The sequence below is a fragment of the Gopherus flavomarginatus genome, chromosome 20, assembly GCF_025201925.1.
Source record: "Gopherus flavomarginatus isolate rGopFla2 chromosome 20, rGopFla2.mat.asm, whole genome shotgun sequence".
Classification (NCBI taxonomy): domain Eukaryota; kingdom Metazoa; phylum Chordata; order Testudines; family Testudinidae; genus Gopherus; species Gopherus flavomarginatus.
The window spans coordinates 17,498,391-17,513,856 of NC_066636.1; the positions used below are offsets into that span (position 1 = coordinate 17,498,391).

General features: G+C 49.7%; 1 protein-coding gene across 1 annotated transcript in view; it reads left to right on the forward strand.

The window, feature by feature from the left end:
* The first annotated feature begins 2,148 nt into the window (after positions 1-2,148).
* ZNF687 (zinc finger protein 687) overlaps positions 2,149-15,466 on the forward strand; it is a 49,730-nt gene continuing 36,412 nt past the window's right edge. The window contains exon 1 of the mRNA XM_050929799.1: positions 2,149-2,310. The gene's annotated coding sequence lies outside the window, so the exon portion shown is untranslated. The remainder of the gene's footprint in view (positions 2,311-15,466) is intronic.

Genomic DNA, 15,466 nt, shown 5'->3' on the forward strand with positions numbered 1-15,466 from the left:
GGTCAGGATAATTTCATCGCTCAGGGGTGTGGATTGTGTCCTGGTCTGTACTACACAGTTGGGTCAATATAAGGCAGCTCACGTCAGTGTACACACTACAGCCTCAACCAATGTCAGCGTACACACTACAGCCTTGCTCCAGCTGATGTAAGTGCCCTGCTATACTGACATAACTCCACCTCCATGAGAGGCCTAGGGTTAGGGCAACAGAGCATTACTTACATCAGTAGTTGGCTGTCTTGTCAATTTCATGGCTCCCCAGCTGGGCTGTCATCCAGGCTCCCAGCTTCAGCTGCCCCCCCCGAACCCTCCTAGGGAGGCCTGCTGCCCCCCAGGGTCCCAGCAGCCTGGCTGCCCTGCCCCAGGCTCTCAGTTCCTGTCTCATCTCCAGATGCAACTTACTACAGTGGCTGTAAGTTGGCCTAACCTAGGTTGATTTAAGACTGTAGTGTAGACATGCCCTCATGAGCACCACAGTTATACCAACATAAGTCTGTGGTGTGGACGAAACCTGAGTAAGTTTCCCAGTCCTGAAGAAGAGCTGTGTCACTCAAGAGCTTGTCTCTTTCACCAACAGAAGTTGGGCCAATCAGAGATATCACCTCACTCACCTTATCTTGCCAATGCTGTACTTGTCACACATGCAGTGGGGTGTGCAAGGGGAGTTTAGCAGTGACCACAACCCACCATTTAGTCTTTCTAAAAAAAATCTCATTGGGGCCCAGTTTCATTGTTTTTAGGGGCTGGGTCTGCCTGATTGTTGGACTTTTCAACTGGCGACCCTGCTTTGGGTGGGGAGCAGCAACTGACATCTGAGATGAACATGGCCCTGAGGCTACCATCACCCCAGCCTGGCTGAGTGCTCTATGGCTGTCTCTGCTGAACTCACTTCCTGTCTGCGGGGCAGGCAGAGTTTGAGACAGGAAGTCGAGGACACTGCAGGAATGAGCCAACTGAAAGCTCTGCTGAGCCTTAGCCCTTTACAGGCCATGTGTCAGCATAGCTCCTTGCAGCTAGAAATCTCCCAGAATCCTCTGCTCTCCAGCTCCCAGAATCCTTTCTGCCCCAGCTCCCAGAAATCTCTGCTCTCCTGCTCCCAGACCCCACTGCCCTTCCTCGGATGGCAGCAGCCAATGCAATCATTGGAGGACTGTTTACAATCAAAAGGGTGTGGCCTAAGGGGATGGGTTTGCGAGACGAGTGGGTCTCAGCCAATCAGCGGTGCTAGCAGCTGGGTATGGCCTTCTCATAGGTGGAGAGCGGCTGCAAGCCGTGGAGGCTGTAGCCAATGAGGAAGGGAAGAAGGGGTAAGGTAGGAAATGCACACGGCATCCAATAAAATGTGAGTGGTTAGTCCTGATTGACATACACGCCACCCAATAGAGAAGGCAATGGGTAGGGACTGATGTGAGTGACAGCTTTCTTCGCCAATTGAGCTGAGACTTTGTGAGGAACGTTTTGAGTGACAGGTGCCCACGCCAATTGGAAGGACAGAGTGAGGGATCCCTCTCCATGGCAGCCAATGGACTTGGGCGTGGAAGGAGGCCATTCCTGAGCTACGTTCCGCTGGTCCTTGGGGTTTGGGGTCGCGGGGTGACAGCCTCCCTAGCTAAGGGGGAAGCCCTTCAGGGATTGTCCTCAACCAATCGGCCTCGGGAGTCATCCAGTTGAGTATGGGGCTCCCCAGTATTAGGCTAGGCAATTGGGTGTCATCTTGATTGTCAAGCTTTCTGGCCAATAGAGGCGAGGATCAGCCCTTGAGTGACATTCAGGAGAGCCAACGAGGATCAGAGTGGGCGGAGCAGAGATAATTGACATATTTCCCGACTAATGGAGAACGAGATAGTGGCTGCAGCCGCTGAGCTTCAGACCAATGGGGTATGACGTAGGCGGGGGTAGCCTTTGAGTGGCACAAGCGACCATCAATGGGAACAGCGTACGGTAGGCGGTATCAGCCTCGGAGTTGCTTGTTTCCAACCAATGGGAAATGAGATAAGAGAGGGAAGCCCTTGAGTGAGAGATAATATAGCCAATGGAGCGGGAGGAGGGTGGGAAGAGCCCTTGAGTGCCAGGCCCGCCTGCCAATGGGGTCGGTGTAAGGGGGGGCCGAGCCCCAGCGGGCAGGGGGCGGGGGGAGGAGGGTGAAGCAGGAAGTGGCTGAGGAGCAGCTGTAGCCGGAGAGGGGCCTTGGGGCTGGGATCGGAGCCGCCCCCCCACCCCCCAGGAGCTGGAGCCGGGACCCTGCCCCGCAGCGCCCGGCCAGCCGGGGAGGAGCCGCCGCCGCCGCCGCCTGAGCCCAGGGGCCAGCGGGTAAATCCCCCCTGCGCTGGGGCCCCCACCCCGCGCCGAGACCCCCCGATCCTGGCCGGCCTGGAGCGGGGGCTGCACCCCAGTGCCTGGGCGACCCCGTACAATGCAAATGGGGAATGGGGGGGGTCGTATTATGCGGGCCCCCAGTTCCTGGGGGGTCTCCCCGCCCCCCAGCGCGTGGGGAGGGGTGTTTCTGTACCCCCGAATGGGGAGGGGAAATAACGGGGTCTCCCCAGGAGCCCCCTGATTCCCAGGGAAGAGGTGGGAGTAGGGGAGTGCCCCAAATGGGGGAAATTAAACAAGAGGCCTCAAGCCCTCCCCACCCCAGGTTCTTAGGGGTCTCTAGGCACCCTCAGGCTCAGAGAGTGAACAGGAGGCTCTGGTGGCCCTTCATTTCCTGGGCAGGAGGGTGTGACTAAGGTGGCGTGTCTCTCTGGTCCTCCTCAAACACGGAGAAGGTGAACAAGGGAGTTTTATGGGGTTTCCCCCAGATGTCAGGGAGGAGTGTATGACTAAGGGGACTAGGTGCCCCCTAAATGGGGAAGTGGATAATGGAGGTTTTGTGGGACTCCCCCATTCCTGGGATCTCCCTCAGCTCCCCAGTGCCTGGGGAAGGTTGTTTGAATAGGGGGCATTTCTCTGGGACCCTGGACTATGGAGAAGGTGACTGAAGGGGGATCTCATTATGGGCCACCAATTTAAAGGGAGTGGAGTCTGAATTGGGGGGTTATCTCCCCCCCCAGCTCAGTGGGAGAAAATAGTAGTGCTCTTGCACTCAGGGACCGTCCCCTCTATGGCCACCCCCTGAGCTCCTGTGGGTGTCTCACCGCACAGCCCTTCAAACTCCTGAAATGGAAACAAGGGGTTGGGTAGGTGGTCCTGCTCTGAGACCCTTTTATTCCCTCAACTCTCCCTATGTGTGCGTGGGTGGGTGTAATACAAGGGAGTGGACAATCAGGGTTGAACCTTGTGGGAAGGGGGATGGGTTCTGCAAGGAAGTTGTGTACAGTATTAAAATGTAACTGTTCCATTCTGCTTCAGTCTATCCTGGGCTTCGGTCACTTCCTTTTGAGGCCACTTGTCTTTTGTTTGATAGGAGGAAGGGTTGTTAGACATCCTGGGCGTTTGGTGTTTTGCTTCAGACCTAGTTACGGCCTCCTGGGCATCTCCCCCAGAAAGCCGCCTCTTTCTAATCTGTGACTCTGCGGAATCATATCGCAGGGCAGTCTTGTGGCTCTGCAAAATAAAGTTGTTTGTGGGAAGAAGATCAGATTTTTAAACAGAATTAATTCTCTCTGTAGTCGGCTGTAAGTAAGATCTGCTTTCTTCTGATGTTTAGGTTGTATCTGATCTAAGCAATGTCCCAGGATTTAGCATGAGGGCCAGCAGTCACTGATGACAGTCTATTTGAGTGTGTGAAAAATCACCTGTCTATTCTGTGACACAGTGTGGTTCCGTCGATGCTAGCAGTTCCACCGTCCCTAGCGTAGATGAGGTGTGCAGGGGTTTTTACCGCTGTCTTCCTATTCTGGTGTAGAGGACAGTGGTATGAACACCGGTGAGCTATACCTGTGCTTTCACCTTTGGCCTTAATCCTGCAGTCTCAGCTGTGTAGGGGGGACCTTTCTTTTGCATGGAGACCAAGTGAAACCCGTAGGGCTCTGCAAAGATGCAGGTGTCTGCCTGCGGCTGATTGTAACATCAGGCCTTAGCAGTGGTGGAAGCATTTCAGAAAATCACCCAAATAGCAGGTTTTTCTGATGCTGATATGTTGTTTTTGTTCCTTTTAGGGGCCTAATCTTGTGTGGTGCACGTCCTGCATCGTTCGCTCAGCGTTTTGCAAGGACGGGGACCTTATACGGTTTTCTTGATCTCTTCCATCTCTGACTTCTAGAATTCTTCTAGGTCATCTGTTTTAATCTCTGCTTTTGCTAATGTAAGATCGTCCCTTACAATATGTTTTGCAGGCTTTAATTTATTTGTACCGGAAAGCATCTAAACACTTCTGGATACTGTACAAATATTAATGTGCTAATAGAAGCTGTGTGCAGTTATGGAACAGGGTCACTGGTGTGTGTGTGTGTGTCTAGAGTGAGAGAACTACTGTATCTCCTTCCTTTTCCCCCTTGGCATTGCTGTACATGTGTGACATCATCTGTTTTCAGTGTTGGACTGAAAGGAGAGATCCTGGCTGAGTTTGAAACTTGCATTATAAAACTTAATATGGTGAAAACAGAATGAAAGTCCATTGGCATAAAGATAACAGCGCGGTCCTCTAGAAATCTCAGAACATCAATCTGGGTGTTGTTTTTGATGCCGGATGACTTGGTGAGGATATGTTAGAAATGCACCAGTAGATGGTAAAGGGGTTTGTAGATTTCCAGGTCTGGGAAGTCTCCATTGCCGTATGGTTAAAACATTGAAGTAGGACTCAGGAAATACAAGGGGGTTCAACTGCTGACTGTCATTGACCCACTGGGTGAGTTGCTTCCTCTGTTTGTGCCTCGATTTCCCATCTGGAAAATGGGGATATTTCCTTTCCTCCCACCTTTGTCTTGCTTGGATTGCAGGCTCTTTGGGGTAGCTGCTGTCTCATACTACATGCGTATAGAACGCTTAACAAAATGTTGATTGAAGTCTCTAGGCCACTACTGGAACACTACTGCTGGAGAGGAATGTAATATTACACATTGCTTCATAAAATGTTCATTTTAACCTGTTTGTGCTATTCTGGTGGCATGATTCAGTAGCTACGATAGCACTGCCTTACTCACTAAACAGCATTGTGTAGTGGTAGTAGAAACAGTAGCTTTTCTTCCTTTCTCTGCCGGGAAAATCAGGCCTTAGCTGCATTAGGGAATTACCTCAGTGCCCGCTGCGTGTATGGCAATGCCAGGCTGAGGTGCGACTTGCATCTGTGCAACTTGACAGCTGGCTAAATGAGCGCAAATGCAAATTATCGCTTGATGCGGCTTCCCCTGTCTACACCAGGGCTTAGCACTGATGCTACTGCCCAGATGTGTGAAATCGGGGCACGTTCCTAGTGTAGACGGGTCCTGGCACTGTGACCTTGGGGTAAGTCAGTTCTAGATTTCAGGCCTTAGTTCCCCACCTGTAAAATAGAATTAATACTGGGGGTGGGAGTGGTAATGCTTAGTGCTCGCCTAGATCTCGGTGAATTATCCGCTGCGTAGGCCTTGTCTGTGCCAGGAGTGCTTTGGTAGTGTAGGTGCTAAACCCGCAAAGTGCTCCTAGTGTGTTTGAAGTTTGTACCACCAAACTGCACACACTTATAGCTTATTCCAGCCCCTAGAGCGGGATACGCTACCCTGGGAAAAGCACAGGGTAGCTGCTGTAGCTGTATCGCCCCTAGCACAGGGCTGCCGGCATAGCTTTTTCCGTCCGGGATCTCACTGTTCAGGCTGGCGGAAGCCTGTAGTGTGGACACTGTCCCGAGTGCAGAGTATTGTCCCATGGGATCTCCTTTTCCACCTTAGACCGGCCATTACTCAGACTCTGTCGGGTTTTATTTTGTTTGACAGAATCGCTCCTTTCTCCTCGTGTTGATGCTGATACCAGTTTGTGTTAAAAAAACAACTTAGACAAAAGCCTGCCAATGTTTAAAAACTTCATTTTCCAGGCTGGCCAAATTCTAAGTAGCCCTGGATCTCAGCCACCACTTGTTTGTTTGGTGTCTCCAGAAATTAGCAGATGGTAGAGACTTAACGCTGTTAAACCTATGGGAATTTAATCACTAACCAGCCGCTAGTCGGGTTTATGTCTCCTCCCCTGCAGGGACAGCTGTGATCTGCTGGTAGATGGAGCACAGGACTGCGAGTTAGGGTTTCATTTCAATTTATTGCTTTGTTCCTTGGATTCCCTGCTTGCTCCACGGGGAGACTGGAACTTCCCCAAACTTTGCACAACAGTTCTAAGGATTTCCTATTGTAAAAGGGTTCATGTAGGAATTCTCAGTGCACCTGCCTCAGTAGTTAAATTCCTGGGGTGGAATCCGTACATTGGGTGTGGATCCAGGAAGAACAGTGTTGTCTACTGACGGGCAAAGGGGGCTGGGCGTCAGGACCGCTGGGTTCCACTCCTAGATTTGGTTCCAGAAGCTGGGGAGCGATTTTAAAGCGTGCTGCCATTGTGAGAGCTAGTCAGTTTTTAAAAATAAGCTAAGATGATTTCAGGTATTGTATCTGCCCCCTTGGTCCTCCTTATTTCTTTTTTTAAATCTCGTTCTCTCCCCTCTTTCACACAGCAGCACCTACACAAGCAAAAGGGAAAAATCTGTGCCTAGTTTTTCTGTTAATCCTGTATAATCAAAATGCTTATTAACACACAGGGGAAAAGCACAAACAAGTACTGTTAAATGCACAAAGGAGACACCTGGAAAAAACAGGGATTTTGCGACTTATTTCTTACAGTGAACTTAAGTCTGGCTTGTTTAAAAAAAAAATAAAATAGCAGGTACAAAATCTTCAGGCAGACGTATATTTAGCTTAGATCCTTTTCTGTTCCCTGTCACTGTAGAGAAGCCATTGTTTGTCTTTGCAGAGGTGTCCTCCTAACTCAGGGGTAGGCAACCTATGGCACATGTGCTGAAGGCGGCACGTGAGCACTCACACTGCCTGGGTCCTGGCCACTGGTCTGGGAGGCTCTGCATTTTAATTTAATTTTAAATGAAGCTTCTTAAACATTTTAAAAACTTTATTTATTTTACATACAACAATAGTTTAGTTCTATATTATAGACTTATAGAAAGAGACCTTCTAAAAATTTTAAAATGTGTGACCGGCACGTGAAACCTTAAATCAGAGTGAATAAATGAAGACTCGGCACAGCACTTCTGAAAGGTTGCCGACCCCTGTTCTAACTAGAGGCCTGTAATATAGTTGTTTTTCCTCGAGGGAGCTCAAAGCGCTTTACAGCGATGGAGGAGTATTGTTATTCCCTTCTCTGTGCCTCCATTTTCCCCACCTGTGAAATGGGAAGTGGCTTGGCTTTGGTCAGAATAAGTGGCGTTCCACTTGATCCGAGATCATCGTAAGCTGGTTTCGCTGGATCTTTCTAATGAGTGAGTCTGTTAGGAGCAGGGGGTTGGACTAGATACCTCCTGAGGTCCCTTCCAACCCTGATATTCTATGATCTTCCCGTTCAGCATGGAGCAATGTTAAGAGCTGCCTGTTAGTGAAGGGACTGGGAACTAGGACTCCTGGGTTCTGTTCCTAGCCTCTGCACTGACTCACTGTGGGAGCTTATGTAAGTCACTTCCACCTCTCGCAGCTTCCATTTCCCTGTCGGTAAAAAGGGTTGTGAGACTTAATTCCTGGGCTCCTTGGATGCTACAGATCTCGATTCCCTGAGCAGAGCTGCTGATGGGCTGCGGGGGTTAAATGAAAGTACCTGGAAGCACAGCAGAACAACAGTCATAAGGAGGGAGCCCCTTGGCTCCCTCCTCCAAAAATACTCCCATGGCTCTGTAAGGTAATTTAGCCTTGACCGTTAGCTCTGCCTTGAAATCCTGACCATAGCTGAGAGTTCATGGCCAGCAGAAGGTGTTGCACTCTTCCTCTGCTCGATCTGGAGTAGGGTGACCAGACAGCAAGTGTGAAAAATCAGGATGGGAGTAGGGGGTAATAGGAGCCTATATAAGGAAAAGACCCAAATATCAGGACTGTCCCTATAAAATCGGGACATCTGGTCACCCTAATCTGGAGGGGCCACCTCATGCGAGGGAGAGTTTAATCCCTCTGGCCCGTTCAGTCCTCACCCTCTCTGCTGAATCCCCCAACAAGGGGGCCACTTAGCACCAGAAGTGCTTGCGATGTGGCTCTCCATTCCCTAGGAATGGGACTGCGATTTGGCCGTACGCATTCCACAAAGGCTGCTGAGCAGCCAGGAGATGAAAGTAACAGCCAGGGGCTCAACCTGCAGTGTCTACACAGACCTTGCGTCACCCTGACATAAGGCCTACGCCTCTCGTGGAGTTGTCATGGTGGTGTGTGGGGCACCAACGTCGACGGGAGCAAGGCTGGTGTATATACGCTGGTGTAATTAGGATGACAAAAGGTGCCTTACACCGACCTAACTCTGTAGTGTAGACCAAGCCTCTCCTAGCTGATGCAGCTGTGCCAGCAAAACTGCCTGGTGTAATTAGGCCTAAAAGACCATCAATACCAGCAAAAACACATTTATGCAGCTATAAGTGCGTCTACACTAGGGCTTGTACTGGCATAGCTGTGTCAGCAGAAAATCACACCCCTAATCGACATAGCTGTGCTAGTATAAGTTGTAAGTGTAAATCAGACTGCAGACCAGTGATACTTAGACTGAGGCCCGGGAGCTGCAAGTGGCTCTTTAGTGGGTCTCCTGCAGCTCTTTGCAGCACATGATATTAAAAGGCTGGGTGATTTCATTATCAACTAGTCTAACTCGCTAACCAGTCAGGATGTGTTTACCGTGTTGTTAACCAATTGTAGTCGATAAAATAATACTTGGTCTGAATTTTATTTATTTATATGTGGGTAACGTTGATCATTAATTTGGCTCCGGAACCACTGAGGTCTGAGTATCACTGCATTAGACTGTGTCTATACTACAGACCTCTGCCAGCACAGCTACGTGGGCTGTCAAGAGGTGTGATCTCTGACCAGCATGGCCGTGCCAGCAGAAGGCCGTAGAGCCTAGTGTGCACGCAGCTATGCTGCCAAAGCTATGCTCTTACTGATATGGGTTCTTTTCCTTGTGGTGGGTGGATTTACTGGAATTCCTCTACCCGTGGGCATTTTAATTTCAGAATAGCTTTCATGCTTTAACTGGACACCCTACCTTATTCCAGAGTAACTTTCCCGTGGACACAAGCTCCTCCATCTTGTCTCTGGGCAGGCCGGCCAACTGTGATCAGGTTCTGCCTCTTGATTTACTTGGAATTGGTCCTGCTTTGAGCAGGGGTTGGACTAGATACCTCCTGAGGTCCCTTCCAGCCCTGATATTCTATAATTTTATGATTTTCCTGGGGGAGTGATGTTTGAGAGTCCTTATGAGTTTTAGGCCTGGTCTACTCTTAGGTTACGAAAAGAACAGGAGTATCTGTGGCACCTTAGAGACTAACACATTTATTTGGGCATAAGCTTTTATGGGCTAAAGCCCACTTCATTGGATGCATGCATGGCAAATACAGTAGGAAGATATATATACACAGAGAACATGAAAACATGGGTGTTGCCATACCAACTCTAACAAGACTAATCCATTAAGGTGGGCTGCTATCACCAGGAGAAAAAACCTTTTGTAGTGATAAGCAGGATGGCCCATTTCAAACAGTTGACAAGAAGGTGTGAGTAACAGTAGGGGGAAAATTAGCTCGGGGAAATAGTTTTTACTTTGTGTAATGACCCATCCACTCCCAATCTTTATTTAAGCCTAATCTGCTGGTATCCAGTTTGCAAATTAATTCCAGTTCTGCAGTTTCTCGTTTGGAGTCTGTGTTTGAAGGTTTTTTTGTTGAAGACTTGCGACTTTTTTCTGTAGTTGAGTGACCAGGGAGGCTGAAGTGTTCTCCTACTGGTCAGGAATGATAACGTTCAAAAACATCGGATTTGTGTCCATTTATTCTTTTGCGTAGAGACTGTCCGGTTTGGCCAGTGTGCATGGCAGAGGGGCATTGCTGGCACATTGGTAGATGTGCAGGTGAATGAGTCTCTGATGAGGTGGCTGGCGTAGCTACAGCGCTCAGGAGTGAAGATTTCAGACCCCCGAGCGCTGGAGCTATGCCAGCCTAACCCCATGTAGTCGCAGCGAGGTCAACGGAAAATGCTTCTGTCACCCTAGCTACTGCCGCTCAGGGAAGTGGTGTAGGCTGTAGACTTCCATCGCTGTAGGGTGCGTCTTTGCTGGGGGGTGGGAGGGGGCGCTGCGCAAGGAAACATGCATAATGGCCAAATTCCAGTCACCCACCCCTCCCTGGGAAGGGAGGGGGAAACAACCTTGAATGGCTTCCAATGTCAGATCAATAGGTGTGGCTGAGTATTGTTTCCTACCTGGGCCTCTGGAGAGGTGAAAGGAGCCATCGCTGAGCACTCCAGAGACAGGAAGGCATGAGGGCAGGGAATAGATATGGGCCCTTTCCCAAGAGAAATGGACACAAGGGAACTGATTCCAGGAAGTAACGGGTTGTCCTCACTGAGCGAGTGGCCAGCCATGGATTCCACCAGGGTACATTCATAATTAAGCTCTGGGAGAGCCTTGAAAAGTAACATTTTCTGTAACAGACTGTAGAGCGGCTAACGTCTAAAACCCTGCTGCTTTTATTTCTTCTCGGCTGTGCTGTAAAATACCCCTATCTGGAATGGATCAGGTGGGGTTGGAGGTTGGAATTCTGAACAGACTGTTTTTGGGGAGCGCAGCAGTTACCTGTCCTTCCTGGCCAGGGAGGGTTCAGTTGCTGATGTGGGAGAGAGGGCGGGCCATAGACAGTAGTGAAAGGAGTAAACCCACCAAAGTCATGCGAGTGCCGGTTGCCAGTAGGCTGGATGTCACAAGAGACAAAGACTTTGATCTTGGCTAGCTACACAGCAGGTGGAGAATAGGGGAGAAATTCTCAGCCAGAAGCTTGGAGAAAACAGAGAGACTGTGTGGTAGGGGGGTTCATGGAGTGGCGGGAGATGTAGAGGAGAAGGCTCTTGCACCAAAGGGTAGATTATGTGGCTAGACAAGCAGGGAGGAGCATAAAGAGAGTGGATCAAAGTGGTTGGCTGGCGCTAATCCACAGTGGGATTTAAAACCGAGGCGGAACAGGCTCCTGAAACAAATCGGGCTGGTTGGGATACCAGAGGAAGGGGGTGAACGTGTCTATGTCACCTTGTCTGTGTGAGGTCAGCAGCAGCACATGCTGGGGTCTGCAGAGCTGGGACTATGAGGAGCGCTCAGTCGCTTACCCATCCTTCTGGAGATGCACCAGCACATGAGGTGTGGCCTAGAGGCATTCCTTACAAACAGTCCCTTGTGAGACACTTGCTTATCTCCATGTCAGGAAATCGTTCCAACAATAACTGACTTTGTTGAGAACCATGTTCTGTAAGCTACAAAAGCCTAGAGATTCAGGGCAAATGTAGCAATGTCCCTGCCACTGACTTGGATCCTGTACCCCCAAAAGCTCCTAGATTAGGCCCCCTTGCTGACCATTTTTGTAGCATGGCTTTGGAAACACCTAGGGATGGAGACTTTTCACCAATCGAAAAACCATCTTTGAAGCCCTCCTAGTCCTGTCCCAAACAGCCCCGCTCCAGCATGCAGAGAGAGCACAGCTCCACCTCTGTTCTCATCTGTTCATGCCCTTCTGAAACCTTCTCCTTTAGGGCTGAACCTTCAATCCTTTCCTTGGTTGATCTCAGCCCAGCCTTTTGTGAAAAGCTCAGTGTCTCTCTCTGGGTCTGTTTCATTTGTTGGGTGAGGGAAGACACCTGCACCTTACTGGAAATGACCCCGTGGCTCAGCAGTAGCCCATGAAACAGCTGAATCGAGTCATATGTGGAAGTCGCGCCTCACAGAGCAGGTGCCCAGCATCTTCTAAGGTGACAATTTGATTATGAATTTTGTACTGAGTTAGCAGCAAGAGCTACGCCCCTCTGCTTTGTCATGGTTGGGGACAGGGCCTCATGATATCTTTTGGGCTCAATTTGTTGGGTAGCTGGGGCCAGGAGAGTACAAGAAACCGATTGGAATACAGACCAAGGAGTCAGGACGTCTGGGTTCTGTTCTGAGTGTTGCTACTCTGGTTTCTCTTCAGATCGTATAAATCTTTCGCCTTTTACTTGCTGTGTGTCCTTTGTCACCTCACCATGCCTCAGTTTCCCTATCTGTGAAATGGGAATGATTCTTCCCTACCTCTGAGGGTTGAGGCTTTCATCCCTTAATGCCTATGAGGGGTTTGAGCTCGGTATCTCTGTTAAACTGCATACGACAGGGAAAGCTTTTGGTGCCAGGATATTGGAGAGACAAGGTGGGGGAGGGAATATCTGTCATTGGACCAGCCCTTGAGCTCACAGAGCTCTTCTTCAGAGGGGCTTTAGTGTTTGAAGAAAAAGGAAATTGCAGGTTAACCCCAGAAGTTGAGGCACTCCAGGTCTTTTGTGCGTTTGTGGCTTCCGTCAACGCAGGAAGAGCCAGGGGCTTGGCATAAAGATCACGGCTTCTAAAAGCACCTGGACACTTGCTGAGTTGCTCTGTCATAGACAGAAGTTAACAATGCCCGTGTTTTAACTAGCCTCTTGAGGCTTAATACTGCCCATCAAGGTGAAAAGGAGCCAGCTTGTGCCTCTGGGGTTTCTACTGATGTTTGTTTTTCCTGCAAGACATCTAGGAATCTTTTAGCACAATGTCTGTCTAGCAGCACATCTGCCCACCCACCCTTTCAGCTCGGATTCTGCATGGTGCTGGTGAGACATTTCCATGGGTTTGTGGGTCTAACACCAAATTCTCACTCCTGTATATCCACCCATGCTCGTCTTGTTTGCCAGCTGTTACTTTCCTCTGGGTTACATGCTGCTTTGCCCTTCTCTAGCGTCTTTTATCCAGGGATCTCAAAGCACTTGAAAGTCCACGATCTTCCTGTGAGGCTCTAATTTTAGCGGTGGGGAAACTGAGGCACCGCGGTGACGGGACTGGCTCAAGGTCACCCAGCGAAGGGGGCAGAGCTGGGGAACAGAACAAAGGCCTTCTGACTGTTGTCTAATCTAACCTACCACAGCGACTCCAGAGGAAATGCTGCCGAATCTTCCTCTTTGGTAAAGCCTTTCCTCATGGCAAGAATGATGATCTCGACACTAACACTCCCCCACCCCCCCGCCTTCAATAAACCTGGCACAAAGCAACGAGCACGTGCACAGCCTGGATTTCACCCTGAACAAGGAGAAGAGCTGGGGAAACTCCATGAAGGCTGCTAGGGACTTCACTGCTGCTGGCGGTTTGATGAGGAGAGCGCACAGATGCTGTGGTGATGGGCAGCAGGATAAAATCCTGACTAGCTGGGAATGGAACCCAGGAGTCCACGGTGTTTGCTGTGATTGCTGCCTGTCTTCTCTTTCCTCACCGATCTCCCCCCTTTTCCTGGTGCTGTCCTCCTGGTTTGATGAACAGAATCTGAAGCCCCGAGACCTGGAATACCTGTCTCCCCTCCTCCCCCCAGTGTGGTGTTGAGCCTGCCAGGCTGAGCAAGGATGGACACGGTGAGCTCTGGATCCCAGCCCTAGCAGATGGCAAGGGAGGTGGAGCTCCTCCCACGAATTAGTCGATGTTGCTGGGGGCAAGGCAGAGAGGATGGCAGCGGAGGTGCCTAGGATTTGCGCCTCTGCGCCGAGCATCGGATGGGTAGCTGCTGCCTTAAACCGCGCCTCCTAGCCAGGGCCATCCTCCCAGAAGGCCAGCCGCGGCCACCGAGGAGTTTGGGGCTTGTTTTGCTAAACCTCCCCTCCCACTGCAGCTGTCCCTGCTGAGTCCTGACCTCATGATGTCACGCTGAGGCGCAGAACATGTTGCTGCTGCTTGTTTAACCAGTGTGGCTTTCTATCATCCCCCTCCCCTTTTCGTCCATGTGAAACTCGAGCCGGGTCCTCCCGGCCTGCTGCACTCCTCCACAGAGCTCCCTTCTAGCAGGTTAGTACCGCACCGGGTGTCTGGCTCTGGAAGCTGAAGGGTGACTGAGTTGGCAGATCACACCGCTGAAGATTTGCTAGATAAGCAAGTGCTGATGGGATCAGGAAGGCTGAAAGCGAGAAATGCGGTGTACTGGAAACCTCTTGGGTGCAGGGATTTTTGAAATAGGTGCTGTGGTTTTGGAATAGGTTACCAAACAAACGGGGGTGTATCACTGGGGGAAGCTATGAGTGAATTTGGAGCATTGTGTAAATGTGGTATTTCTTATATGCCCCCCGAAGCGTGCGCAGTACTCTGCAGAACAAAGGTGCAGGTCCCCCTTAGCTGAACAGCAACTGAGAATGGTTCACCAGGGCTCCATGCATGGCATTGAAGGTGCCCTGATAAATTTCAGTTAAGACTGTTCTCTTTGGCTCAAAGCAGGGGAACTGGGATTTGAGTTCTGTACCCAGCTCTGTCTCTGACTTGTGATCTTGGACAAGTCAGTTCCCACTTTGTGCCTCAGTTTCCCCATCCTTAAATAGGGTGAAATATTCCTCTGCTCCCATGTGGCTTGTGAGACTTAAGCTTAATGTTTGTAAATCCCCAAATTAAAGACACTCTAGATGCACACGGTTGTTTATAAATAGCATCTCTCCTCCAAAGCTCGGCTGAATCCCTTTCTGCTTTCTATCTTAGCGAAAATAATTATAGTGCCCAAAAAGAAGAGAGTGCAGAGGGTAGAACTTTGAAGTTGGAGATCTTTAGAAGTTGTCCGGCAGGGAGAAGTAGGCTCATAACTTGATGCTGTGTTCCCAGAGAAGTCAGCCTAGGTGTGGCATAATGCAGAAAGCTTGGAATGCTTTAGTTGGCAGGGAGAGGAAAATATGGCTCAGGAACAGGTATGAGATTTGCGGTGCCTGCCAGTGAAGTGCGAGTCATTGAGTAATGAAATAGAAGCAAGGCGGTCTAGTGGTCAGAGCTGGAGACGAGGGCTTTATCTACACTCAGCTATGCTGGCAATAGCCTCTACTGTGGGCACAGTTATATTGGTGTAAGTGTGCTTATATCAGCATAAGCTATATTGCTATAAGCACTTTTATAGTGATATAACATTTTCTATACTAGGGGTTTTCCCAGAATAACTGTGTTAGTTTAAAAAAATAAATAACCGCCCCAAACTGACTGCTATGCTGGTAAAACTTGTGAAATTTTACTAGGTCGAGGTGTCAGGATGTCTGTGTTCTGCTCCCGGCTCTTTCTATGTTAGGTTTTACAGGTGTGGTAATAGCACACGTTGGCTGCCATGGAGTAAAAATCCAGTGTGGACAAGCCAGCGTATGCTTTAACATACAGTAAACTGATCAAATTAACTGGCTTTAGACTTGAGCAGTTTAAAGTATACACTGCCTTGTTCTAAAAAATTGAGCTTAGATGTGGTTTAGATCAGTGCTTCTCGCCGGTCCGTGACCCATCGGCTTCCGGTCCGTGGTGAGTTTCCTCAAAAGAGCGTCGAATA